Source organism: Chinchilla lanigera, unplaced genomic scaffold (assembly GCF_000276665.1).
Source record: "Chinchilla lanigera isolate Chin_1 unplaced genomic scaffold, ChiLan1.0 scaffold00065, whole genome shotgun sequence".
Classification (NCBI taxonomy): Eukaryota; Metazoa; Chordata; class Mammalia; order Rodentia; family Chinchillidae; genus Chinchilla; species Chinchilla lanigera.
In genome coordinates, this window is record NW_004955466.1 from 4421414 (window position 1) to 4435060 (window position 13647).

Sequence of the window (13647 nt, forward strand, 5' to 3'; positions counted from 1 at the left end):
AAATAAATAAATAAATAAATAAATAAATAATTCTTGATCACTACATATGAATAGATTTAGCTTAAAATCCAAATCTTCATAGTCATCCCCCATGTTAAATTTTCTCTTAAAAAAGAACACAAAGACTTGGCTAAGACAAAAAGGTTCAAAGCTTAAAAGGGTGTAGGAGAGAGGGGGAAATATTCAGATAGTTTCAAGGCCAAAAAAGCACACCCCATTTCAGAACATACTTCCAGTTCCTCATCTAGAATTCAACTAACATCCAATTGCAGCAATCAGCCAGGCTTGACAAATTAAAATAACAGTAATTCTGACAGATCACCTTCTATAAATATTCAAATATGAGCATTTGTGTGCCTGCAAGTTTTCCACATGTCAAACAAAATGCTTTGTTTAGGATCCTAAAGTTGAACTGCTTTCCCTCCCTTCTGTGGGAATCCCCTGAGTCCTTAACTTTCACTTTAACTCTCATCCCAGGTGATTAAGAGATAAATTGTCTATCTGTAGCTTGAATTACAATTTTAAGAACACTCACATAAGCATCAACAGCCAAAAAGAAATTACCTAGAACCTTTGGAAATCTATGTAAAGACAAGAGCAGAGATCCAGGAGGAGGGAGGGGCATGAGGTTCTCAAGGGATGGCAACTAAATAAAAGCTTACCTTTTCATTCATGTGATCAATTATGTCATGGCAATGTAAAGTTTAGATATAAAGACCAATTAATAACTTAATAAATCTGAGTTCTATTCAAAGTTCCATTAAGGAAGACTACAATTATTTGGCTTAAGACAAAACCCTGCTTTGATGACTAAGTACATAAAGCTGTCACAAACAGGGAAATATAATCAGTATCAAATTCAAAACTAAACATACCTTCTGAAATCCACAGATATCCCTATCATAAAGACTATTGATAACTAAGAACAATAATGACTTTCACAAGTTGTCTGATGCATTATTTTAGCCTATCTCCAGTTAATTTCCCTTGAATGTATACAAAATTACTGAAAAGCCTCAGACGTTCTAGGAAAACTACAAGTAATAGGCACGCCTTTGCAGCTAGGGCAGCACTAAATTGTGAAACAAAACTCAACCTACTCAAGAGGCATACGCCCCTCTAGTAAACCACGGCTGAGCATATTTCTACATAGGCAGGCTTACAACAAGCTCTTACTATAAGATCACTCTGAACTCAACCATCATAACCCTGATCCAATACTGGATTCAAGCCAAACCTGTGGTTCTCAAATCTGGAAAGGGAGAAGAAAAGTCTGGGTTAGGAAACAGTAGCTTCAGCCTTCTCTGGGAGCTTGTTAGAAATACACAATTAAGCCAGGCAGTGTGCAGTCCCAGCACTTGGGAGACTGGCGCAGAAAAACTGCAAGTTCAATACCAGCCTAGGCTACACAATAAGTTCAAGACCAACCTGGATTACATAGAAGATGCTGTCTCAAAAAAGAAAAAAACAAAGAGCAAAAAAAACACACAGTTTCAGGCTTTACATGGAGGCACAGAGAATCTGAATCAAACATTTTAACAAGATCCCCACAGTGATTCATATACTCATCACAATTTGAGAAGCTCTGCGGGGGGGGGGGGGTACATGAGAGATAAGGTGTAATTTTCTGCCCAAAAATTCTCTCCACTGTAGTCCACAGCTGAGCAAAAATGCAGTCAATTTTTAAACTGCGTTTCATAGCATCATTACTCCTATCACAATTTTTTATATTTTCAATAAAAGCTCTTGAAAAATAGAAATCCCTTATGAGCCAAAGAATGAGTATCTAATGATTAAATCTCAATTCCCAAGAAAATCTTGACAGTTATCTTAGAGCAAGTGGCCAGTCCTATCTCATGCCCCAAGCACATTAACAAGACAAATTAGTCAAGTGCTCCAGAATGACATTTCAGTCAACGAAGAATCACATATACAATAAAAAGCCCATAAGATTATACTGCCCAGTGAAACTGTACCCTTCTTAATTTGTGTAAACACACTGTATAATGTTCATTCAATGAAGAAATTGTTTAATGATGCATTCTCAGAATTACCCCTCTCCTTAAGTGACATATGGCTGTGGTTAAAATAACAGCAACTCTTCCTTTTTCCTCCCCCTCTCCCAAGCCCCTCTCAAACTGACAAATGTCACTCACACTTTAATGTGCATAGGATTACCTGGGGATCTAATCAACTTTCTCAGTAATTTAGAAAGAGTTATGTTGAGATGTTGCCTTCCTAACAGTCTCCCCCAGGAATCAGGATGTAGTTAGTCCTTCCTAGGAACATATTTTAAGTATCAGTTATGGAATATACCATTAAGCAGTTAATAATTCTTCTGTCATATATGTATATTATCAACATTGGATATATTTTTTTCCATCTGTCATTAAAGAAGGCAAAAATTCCAGCTCCTTAGGTCCGATATGCTATTTCTGAAAACGCTGAGTAAGACTTTTAAAGGAAAGGTCAGATAAAGGCTGTCAGTAAAAAGTCTACTAAAACTTTTAATAATTTACACGAATTCTAAATAGCATGACTGAAGTTCCCACATACAAAGAGCATAATTATACTACCAACTAGATTGAATTTTAAATATGTAAAATTATGTCTTGTATTTACAAAAAATTGTTAAAATGTTTTAACTCGTTAGTCCAAGCATAAGTTTAAAAAATAAAAAAGAGGAATGTACTACCTTTTTCATTAACAATGACAAAACACTGGTGAACTAATTTCTGAAAGTGAACGAATCTATAAACTTTAAAGAGCTGCTTAACCCATCAGAATCATTAAAGTAGACGCAAGAGCCAAAAAGATTTGGAGGTTAAATATACCAATGCAAAGGCTCTATGAATGGCAAACTTCCCAACACTGAAGTATAAAATTATGATCTGAAGAAAGTTTAAAACTTTACCTGAAGAATCTATAAGTAAGGGAAGGTGTAAGTGAAGCACTGTACACATGGAAATTGAGTTCCTATAAAGTAGAATCAGACTTCACAGCAAGCCAACGTAGACAAATCCAAAAGAAGAGTGTTCTTAGGAAGCAAAACAACAGTCACAAAGCACAGAGACAGCATTCCAATACGACTCTTTCACTAGCTAAGATGAGTAATAAATGACCCAGACTGAAACTCCATGAGAATTTCCATCAGCTTTTAATTATTCATAGTATAAAAATATAAAATATAAATTATTTGCAGTTATTTTTTCTTGCTAGTTAGCACCACAAAACCACCTCTTCCCTCCTCTATGTAACCAACAAAAGCATGTTTTCAATCTGCCTTCCTTTCTTGACCTATTCAAAGAGATATTACTTGAATAATTGATTTAAACATGATTTATGAAAACATTAAAAATATACTTTAACATTAGTATTTACTAAGTAGTGATATTTACTAAATACAGTGGCATCTTGGTTCAGGACCATTTTTGTTTGCAAACAGAAGCATTTGGCAAAATTTTGGTTTTGTTTGCAAACTATGCATCAGGTGACAAACACCACCACGGCCATCTATTCCAAAACCACAGACAAACTGGATATATGAACCAAAGAACCACTATACTGTTTGATGAATAAATATCAACTCCCTGTCCTAAAAAAGTCATATGTATCATGCCATGTATAAAAACTGAAATGGAAAAAAAATCTCTACCACATTGATAATAAAACAGAAAACTTACCAAAGAAAAACAACCATTTAAAAATCACTAGATTTATTTTTTAATAATCAGAAAGACTCAATTAAAAAGATAATTCTCAAACATCATGAGTAAAAATTATAATTAACTTTATAAAATTACAGAGTCAAAGTCCTGTGGTCGGAGATACTGATGAAGAGTGTCTTGAGTTTCTGAAGACAAAAGCACAAATGCAAAACTCTGTATTTTAACAAGCCTGCTAGGTAATTCCCGCAGATCATTCTTGAACACCCTCTAATAAATACTTCATCATCAAACCACTGTCAAAATCCAAATTATTACTTTAGTTCTGATCTGAATGCCCACATCCATCTCTTGTGTCAGCCTCAACTAAAATGCCCAAAGTCATAGGCCTATTTAGGGTACAGAGATAGGATTCAAGGTAACCAATATGACTACAAAACCTGAATTATTATAACCCAGGATAATTTCTTGAAGCAGGAGGACAAAAATAGCAGATACAAAACAATTTGACATCAAAACTGAGCAACTCCCATGTAAACATGGCCTAGGCATACTTTCACAAATATTTCTAAATGACTAGAAGTTAAGCATAGGGAGGACACTGTCACCTGCCAGACCCTGTGCTGGAGCCAGGAGAACCCAGATAGTGTACATCCCAACCCCATCTGACGCTGATGCCCAGTGGGATCCCATGCCAGAGCAAGGAGGACGCAGGAATCATGTGCTCCATCCCATAGCTGACACCAATACCCACTGGGCCCCATGCCGGAGTCAGGAGGACCCAGAAACTATGCACCCTGACTCCAGTCCCTGAGTTCTCCTCACACATAGCAAGAGAGCTGACAACCAATAGACCAACCAACCTGATAGAACAAGAGACCAATACCCAGGAGGAGAATTTCACTTCAAGACTGAAGTGATAGCTTCCCACAGAGACTAGATGAGAGATGGCTTTGGGAGATAGATGTGTAGAAGATAAAGGCTAAATAGGGATTTCCTCATATTGCCTGAGAGGATTAGGCTCAGCCCAGGAAGATCACAGGGGCTGTATTCTGTTGTGGAAAGCCAGGTTCCGTGGGAGTGAACATCAGAGGCCACAGTCCTAAAAAAGAAGGCATTTACTTTAGTGGTACATCTGAGCTTTTGCACTGCTGCCAACATCCAACAGAAATTAGCGCTCTGAATTATGTGAAGTCAATGTATGGGAGGGGCCCAGTTGTCTTCACTAAAATCAGAGGCCTCTCTGTTTTGGTGAAGGGTTGCTCATGAGCAGTTTGGAGAGTGCGAATATCCAGTTGATACTTGATGCCATTTTCACTGCTGAATTTACTACTATAGACAAGGTAACACAGTAGTGGCCACAACGGCTTCTCTCTGTGTCAATACCTGGATTGCTCAGTGGGTCATAAATAATACCGAGGCATGCACCCAAAGAATGGGGCACTGGGCCAAAGAATCAGTAAACAAAAAACAGCACAAAAAATAAATTAAAAAAACAGAAACATGAAAGAACAAGGTAACAAAAGGCCTCCAAAAACTCCCAACTCCCCTAAAATTAGTACAGGGGGCATTTTTGTTTGTTTGTTTTTGTTTTTTTTCCTGGTACCGGGAATTGAACTCATGACCTCTGAGCTAAATCCCCAGCCCAGTACAGGGGGCACTGATGGGAAGGAAATCATAAGCTATACAGCAGGTAAGTTCAAAAGGGTACCAGTGGGAGGTAAAACCGATCTATAAGGTGCTTGGTGAATTTAAAAAATATATAACTAATTACATAATGACTGTAACAAAACAAATGATCCACAGTATAGAGAAGACACTAATAAACTGCTAGTGGAGCTAAACAAAGAGGTACAAAACATGAATGCTTAGCATACAAAAGAATGGGAATCCATACGAAAGTTCCAAACAGAAATCCATGAGAATTAAAATATGATTGAAAATGTGGGCAGCAAAAGTGACCAATATGCACACAGAGTGTCAGACCTAAAGGACAGGGCTATGTTCAATGATCAGTGCACAAAATATATCTTGAAAACAACAGAGAAGTCAGGCACGGTAGTGCACACCTGTAATCCCAGCACTTGGGAGGCTGAGGCAAGAGAATCGCTGTGAGTTCAAAGCCAGCCTGGGCTACATAGCCGACTCACAAAACAAACAAACAAAAAAATGGGAACATGAAAAACAGATCCAACAGCTCCTAGATGACTCAAAGAGGACTACAGTAATACTGAAGTAATTGGAATTAGCAAAAATTAGAAGACAGCACAAAGGACATAAAAACCTGTTTACACAAGTAATAGCAGAAAACATTCCAGACATGGAAAAAGAATTTAAGATACAAATAAGCAAAACATATAGAAACCCACTGGCATAGGAGATTAGAGTGTGGCAAAACTGGCTGGGGTGTTAATTACAAGATCCCAGATTACAAGTGCACAACAGTTCCCAAAGCCCTGAATGCGGACTCCTCACCAGAACTTGCGAGTTTTCAATAGGATGCCTAGCCTGACCCCACCCTGAGGCACGGGATCCCAGCACGGCCTCTCAGAACCTGTAAGTAAAAGTTCTCATGGGTTTCACTGAGATTTAGACGGTACAAAAAGATATAGACACCAAAAAGAGCTTGCTATCATGGTTTTCCTCACATTACCTGCCCTGCCTCCTCTAGGGTATACTTTTATCTTACTTTTTCCTCTTACTCAGCCCAAACTCACTCTGCAGGGCCAGTCTCTTTCTCACTCTTCACTTCTACGGTTTCAAATAAACTCTGCCACTGCTTTTTGCTTATTGCTTGTTCCAGACAAGAAGCACTTGGAATCCAACTCGAGAAGGAGAGGTGAGCAACCCAAAACCTAGTAACTCTTATTTGGCGAGCTACTTTTAGAAGGTCTACCCCCAAACACCTCCACTCTGCTATACACAGAGGAAGAATAAGCCACCTATCTAAAATTTAATCAGAAATTTTTAATGAACAAAACAACTGCAATTAATCTTTTATTTTCTAGGAATACATAAAAGCATTGTCCAATAAGATGCTTAGAAGCCAAGTGTGACCATTACGTGTATGAAATGTGGATAGTTTCAACTGAGACATGCTGTAAATATAAAATGCACATGAATTTCAAAGAGCACTAAAAAAGAACATAAACTATCTCACTGATATTTTTATACTGATTAGTTATTGAAATGAGTATTTTGAAATTAGGCTAAAAAACTAAAACTGTCAGAAAACTCAAAACTACACATGTAGCTCACATTATATTTTTACTGGACAATGCTGATCTATAAACTAGTAATCATAATCTTTTACTAAACTATGGTATATCAAGCTTTCATGTTTAATGTTTATATAGCATCATAAAATCTATTAATAATAACAGCTAACCAAAACTCTCTTTATCCCTGTTATGCAGGATATATTCCCTTATCTGTTTCTAGGTTCCTTTCTTTCTGGTATCTTTCTCCAACCTTAAAATGTCAAATAAAAAAAATGTTACATAAATTCTTTCCTTTTTTTCTTTGTTTACTGTTTCTAAAATAATGCAATTTTGTAATAGCTTTCTTATTCTGTCTTAATGTGTTTCATCACTCTGAAATTGTTTCTGTTCAAATTTACCCTCCAAAAATAACCCACTGTGTAAGTCCACATTCTGCTGATATTCCCACTAGACTAACATGAGAAAAGATCCAGCAGTTCCTCTGTAAAGGTACTTGCAATAATCAGTCAGCCAGAGTGAGCTGACATCCAAAATTATAAATGGAAAGTTAACTTGCTCCTAAGAAGATCTAAAAACCTCCCACTTAATCCATAACTTAAGGTAACTCACTCTATTTCTCTGAATCTGTTTCCTAATGTGTAAGAAGAAAGGTGGTCTAGATTTTTGAATTTCTTTAAGATATAAAGAGTTCCTGAGTCTGAGGTTTTAAATCCCACTCTACTTACACTTTCATAGGTTGCTTTTTATTTTAATGCACATATTTGCATTTCATCTACCCACTTGTACTCAAAGGTAAAAACAGCTCTGAATCCTCCTTTGAACATTCTGACAGTATCACTTTGAACATGGTAATGCTATCCAAACACAGCGATAGTTCATTTGGTCTTCTAGCTGGAAGTGTCAAGTTGTTGCCTTCAGCAGAACACTTCAGATTTCCCTATGTGTGATCTAGCAACAAATCACTACAGGACTTCAGAGATATTTTCAGCCAATTTGTAATAATGTCAACATTAGTTCAGATTTACCCCTCTAAGTAGTTTCAGTAGATATCTAGGTCTTGATTTTAAAAAAAAAATCACTAGACAGGGATATAGCTCAGCAAACTCAGGTCATGAGTTCAATTCCTGGTACAAAAAAAAATAATCACAAAACTGTGTGGAATACATGTATATCTATAAAATCCAATGTAGCTACAAGCTTATAAAAATCATTTATGCACAGAGCAGCAGGAAAACTAAAAGTTTCCAAGAAACTTAATGAAAAGACACATATAATCATCACATCTGCATGCAGCTAAACATATGGCACTACAGTTAAAGGAATTCTGAGCTTACCAACAACTTAAATCTAAATTTGGGGTATTGGGGGTGAGGGAAAGAGATACAAAAGGAAAGCAAAGCACCTTCTATTTTCACTACATCTGCAACTCTACAGCTATTCTAAAAGTGTTCTTGGGACTAATTACTTTTTAAAATAATAATCAAAAGTAGATCTAATAAACTAAAAATCTGATAGAAGGTCTTCTTCACAGTTGAAAGCTATTTTAACTATACGTAGGAATTAATATTATTTTGTTTTTGTCCTGAAGTTAGTAAGTATATAAATGCAAAAGGCTTTTTGACTTCCTTAGGTTTTGGAGTTTCAACGTTTTTGATGAGAAAGTACACTTTCTCCTTGTTAATTATGCAAGAACTTGTGTTTTATGTTTCACTGCCATCTATTTTATACAACTACAAACAATTTTATGATGCAAATGACATGTATGACAATATCAAAAGCCAACATGTAGAATCCTTCTTCACTCCAAATGTATACTCCACTTTGCATTTACTGATAAAACTGCTAACACTTAACAAAAGGAATTTCTGGATAATTATTCAAAAGGGGTATTTTTTTAAGTATATAGAACTTTTTAAAATAACTAATCTGATGCCAGGCGTGGTGGCACATATTGAAAATCCCAGCACATAGGAAGCTGAAGCTGAAGGATCCAAGTAAGTTCAAGGCCAGTTTAAACTACATAGCAAGACTCTGTCTCAAAAAGAACTTTTTTGGTTAAAAAAAAAACCTAATCTGTAAATTTTATAAAACCCTCAATGGCTAAGATTTTTCAACTGTATGTTTTTATTTCCATCTGTAAATAACAGGAATTTCTACCAAAAAAAAAAAGACCAGGCGTGGTGGTGCATGCCTGTAATCCCGGCACTCAGGAGGCTGAGGGAGGAGGATTACTGCAAGTTTGAGACCAGCCTGGGCTACAAAGTGAGCTCAAGGCCAGCCTGAACTGCATAGTGAGACCCTGTCTCAAAAAGACAATCAATCAATCAATAAATAAATAAAAAAGTGTAAATGGACATTTGGGGGGAGGAGAAATAAAGGAATCTCAGCTTTCTCAAATTTAAGATTTGAAACTGAACAGATACTTCCCCAAATCTTAAGACAAATGAGAACATTAAAACTTAACTTCTTATTATTAAAAGTTACAAATGAAGGAGGATGAGGTTTTAGCAGCAAAGAAATACAAAGAAATATTCTCATTAGTAAGTCACCATTTAGTCTTAGATAGGTCTGTTGTCTGATTTCCTCTGGCTATCAAAGAGAGAGAATAATATTATTGAAAATTCTTCATGTTTTGCTGAGTAACATAAAATAGTAACTTTCTCATCATTTAAGAAAATACTTAATACATGACTAAAATATTGATTATGTCTGATACATGTATTCTGAGAGCCTTAACAGTAAATCAATGTATGTCCCACAGTGGTGGTCTTATATCTATATGAAGAAACAGCAGGTATACTATTCCATGTATTTTTTCCTGTTCAAGTTGGTTTAAAAAGTGCAAGGACCATACAGAGCTCAATTGGAAAGAATGAAAAACACACTCTTGTGCTGTATTCTGAAAACGTGGGGAGAAATACCCCAATAATATGGTAATCAATATGGTATGCCAAATATTCATACTTTCCTAAATCTGAACAGATCAATATTTTCCAATGGAAAATACAGGCTATATTTAAATTAAAAGCTAAGTAAGAAAAACACAGGAAGCCACAAAACAAGAGGAAAACTAGCAGGTAACAAACAGATTTATGTGTTCAGAAAAGATAAAAGATAATTTAATTTAGCCAGGCATGGTGGCACACGCCTGCAATCCCAGCACTTGGGAGGCTGAGGCCGGAGGATCGTTGTGAGTTCGAGACCAGCCTGCGCTACAAAGTGAGCTCAAGGCCAGCCTGAACACAGCACAGTGAGACCCTGTCTCAAAAAAGCCAAAAAGAAAAAAAAAAAGAAAATTTAATTTCAAAGTACAGATTATATTTCAGGAGACTGGCTCACATACAGTTGAGAAGTATATCATAAGGCAAAAAATACTGTTCAGCAGCTGAAGGGAACAACTAGTGCATTAAAAACATATGAGAGAGTAGCTTGTCCTTTCAGTCACAAGCTGAGCTCTCTAAAAAGCACAGGGAGGTTTTAGAAGGCTGGATGCACATATTAAACCTTGCAAACCAACTATCAAAAATGGTCTCATTTGCCTTCTACTATAGAATTACCACACAAGGATGAAGCAAATGAAAAAGTCAATTGCAGTCGAAGTTGAAGATGTGTCATCAACTAAAATAGCTGCTGCAAAACCCTATTCAAATCTCCCTTCCAGCCATATGTCTACACTGAAGCTTTTCATTATCACACATTACTGTTTCCTCTACTATAGAGCACCTACACTGCAGATCCAAAACAGTACAAAGAAGGCAGAGAACAATGACTGAGAACTTCCAGTGTTATAAAACATTTAAGTATTTGTTCTTTTAAGTTACACAAAGAGCCTGTCCTCTAAAATCAAGTGCTAGAAGTTGTTTAAAATTGTAACTAAGATAATGGGTCCCTCTATTTTGACTATTAGGAATCAAGGACTGACTGGGGAAGGAGGGCTAAAAAGCCAATGACTGAAAAATGTACTGCAAAGACACTGAAAAGAAAGAGAATTTTTCTGCTGGCCCTCTTACATTGTTACCCTCACAACCCTACCAAAAACTTCCACTATCCTTCTCCAAATCAGAACTCTCCCTTAGACCTTTCTCCTGCCTAGCATTTTCTAGTAGTAGTAGTACAGTCATATGCTAAAAGTGCTCTGGTTCACTTTCTTCCAAAGTATGAAAAGTTCCAGGTGGTCAATACAGCAGGAATTTGCTTCATTTTTAACCTCTTGATGGAGTCCAAGATAACTATGAGTGATAAGTCTGTGTTCAGATACTCACTAGGTAAATGTTTAAAAGAAAAGTAAAGCTTGTATCGGTCATTTAAGGGGGCTGGGGATATAGCTCAGTGGCATAAGCGCTTGCCTGGCAAGCCTGAGGTCATGAGTTCGATTTCCAGTACAAAAAACAAAGAAAAATCTTATTTATTGGTCATTAAAAAAAAAAAATAAAGACCAAGACAAACATTTATTAAGCACATAACTATGCTGCTATGCAGTTTTATGTAATGGATTCTATTTATTCCTCACTACAGTCTTTGGGATAAATATTCTTATGTTTATTCTTTAGATGAAAAGTCAGAAGTTTAATTTAAGAAATTTACCCAGCTAGCAAGTGGTAAATACAGTATTCAAATTCAGTTTTCACAGGTCAACTCTTCTCACTGAGCCAAAGTCCTAAGACACACTGCCCAGCTCCAACTTCATTCTGAGCCCCATTTTGTTAGATCTTACTTGTCTTTTTCAATCTTTCGGTAAGTTTCCATGCTTTACAAAAATCCTCCTGTAAATCATCTCGTTTCCAGCTCTTTCTCCAGTTCCCCAATGAAGCTTAAAACTTCCTACAGATGTTTCCCATCCAGGAATGTCAGAACATAATTTTACATCGGAAACAACTGACGTATTTCATCAGGATGTGTTCCCTGGACTGTTCTCAGTCTTTCCTCTGTTCCCTACATCGCAGTTCAGTGGTTAGATTCCATTAGCACAACTTATAATTTACATTTAATTCATTATTTAGAAATGAGATTGAAAATAAAATACTTTTAAAACCTTGGTACTATAAATGCAGAATAATTGCTTTGGGGAAGCAATTTTTTTAATTGCCAATACAAATTTGTACACAATATATATTTACATTAGTGAGAGCTAAAACATAAGAAAAAGGTAACTCTCATACCTGAATTATCTTTATCACCAAAAATAATGGGGTTTAAGAATAAAAGTAAAAAATACATATCTCAAGATATAGCAGTAGAAACCAGATTTGTCCACCTACTTGAAAAAACAACAAAGAAAAGCCAGGCATATTAAAGGAAACAACAGTTTTAAGAAACTGGACACCCTTAAAAAAAAAGAATGGTGATTCCAGAGAGGTACGAATATAAACTTTATCACTGGCCCAGTTTACCACTTTCAAAGACTTTTCAACCTACGGCCCAGGGAAGAGAAATCAACATAGAACTCAAGAGTTAATGAGCTTCCCTCAATTGATGAAACAGAAGAGCTAAGAGTCCATGAAGATTGAGGCATCTACCCAAGAGAAAGTACCAGAGAAGCAACACTAAGAAAACCCCCAGAGATCTGAACAGTATCTCATGTATTCAGCACAGTATTTACTGATCAACTCAACCATACTGGAGGCTGGGAAAGGAGCTACTTGGAAAAATTTTGAGAGAATAGTGCTGACAAGCACACAGAGCCAGAAACAGTGCCTGTTCCCACCAGCACTAATTAAGGAAGGTTTTGCCACAGTCTGTGAGGAATAATGAACCCTAGATTGAACATTGCTCCAGGCCACCTAATAAATCATAAACATAAGCCTCAAATTATCTCCAAATAATTATACACCAAAGCTCAAGAATATTTCTGGTAATGCAAAAAGTAGCTAAGGCCTAAATAAAGGTAAAATACATATCATCCAATTAACGATTACTAGATCTGGAAACAGTGGCACATGCCTTTATTTCCAGCTCCCCACAAGGCTAAGGCAGGATAATCAACTGAGCCAGCCTGGGATTTGAGGCTAGCCTGGGTAATAGTGTAACACTGTCTCAAAAATGAAAAAAAAAAAAATTCCAGGCAGGAAAACATGAATCATGATGAACAAAATAATCAATGTACTGAAACCAATCCAAAACTAAAACAGATGTTAGAATTAGCAGATAAGGGTACTGTAAGTTATTTTAAATGTATTTCACATATTCAAAATATTAAGCAGACACATGAAAGATCTAAATTAAACTTTTAGAGATGAAAACCACAATATCTGTGACAAAATAAACCAATCTGATACTGTGTAAGAACACAACAAACCTAGAAAAAAAGCAACAGAAACTAAACCAAAATGAAACAGAAGAAAAAGAATAAAAAGAGCATCAGTGAAATGTGGGGCAATATCAAAAAACCAGATATACATCCTAACCAAGTGAGTTTATCTTAGGATTGTGGAGCTGTTTTGACATTTGAAAATCTAGTCTATAGCCGTACTATCCTGAATAGGCCCAATCTTCTCTAAAAATCCAATCTACCATATTAATAAGCTTAAGCAAAAAAAAAGAAAGAAAGAAAGAAAGAAAGAATGTTCAACAGACATGAAAAACCATGTGGCATATGGCAAAATTTAGCATCCATTCTTGATACTTTAAAGTTTCTGCCAACTACAAATAGCAAGAATTTCCTCAACTTGTTAAAAGGCATCTTGGAAAATCTACAATTAACATCATAATTAATTGTGAAAGAATGGCTGCTTTCATTCTGTGGTAAGAAACAAGATTGTAAG

General features: G+C 36.1%; 1 protein-coding gene across 1 annotated transcript in view; it reads right to left on the minus strand.

Annotated features, from left to right (window-relative positions):
- Fut8 (fucosyltransferase 8 (alpha (1,6) fucosyltransferase)) overlaps window positions 1-13647 on the minus strand; it is a gene marked incomplete at its 5' end in the record, with an annotated part of 233529 nt that overhangs the window by 173000 nt on the left and 46882 nt on the right.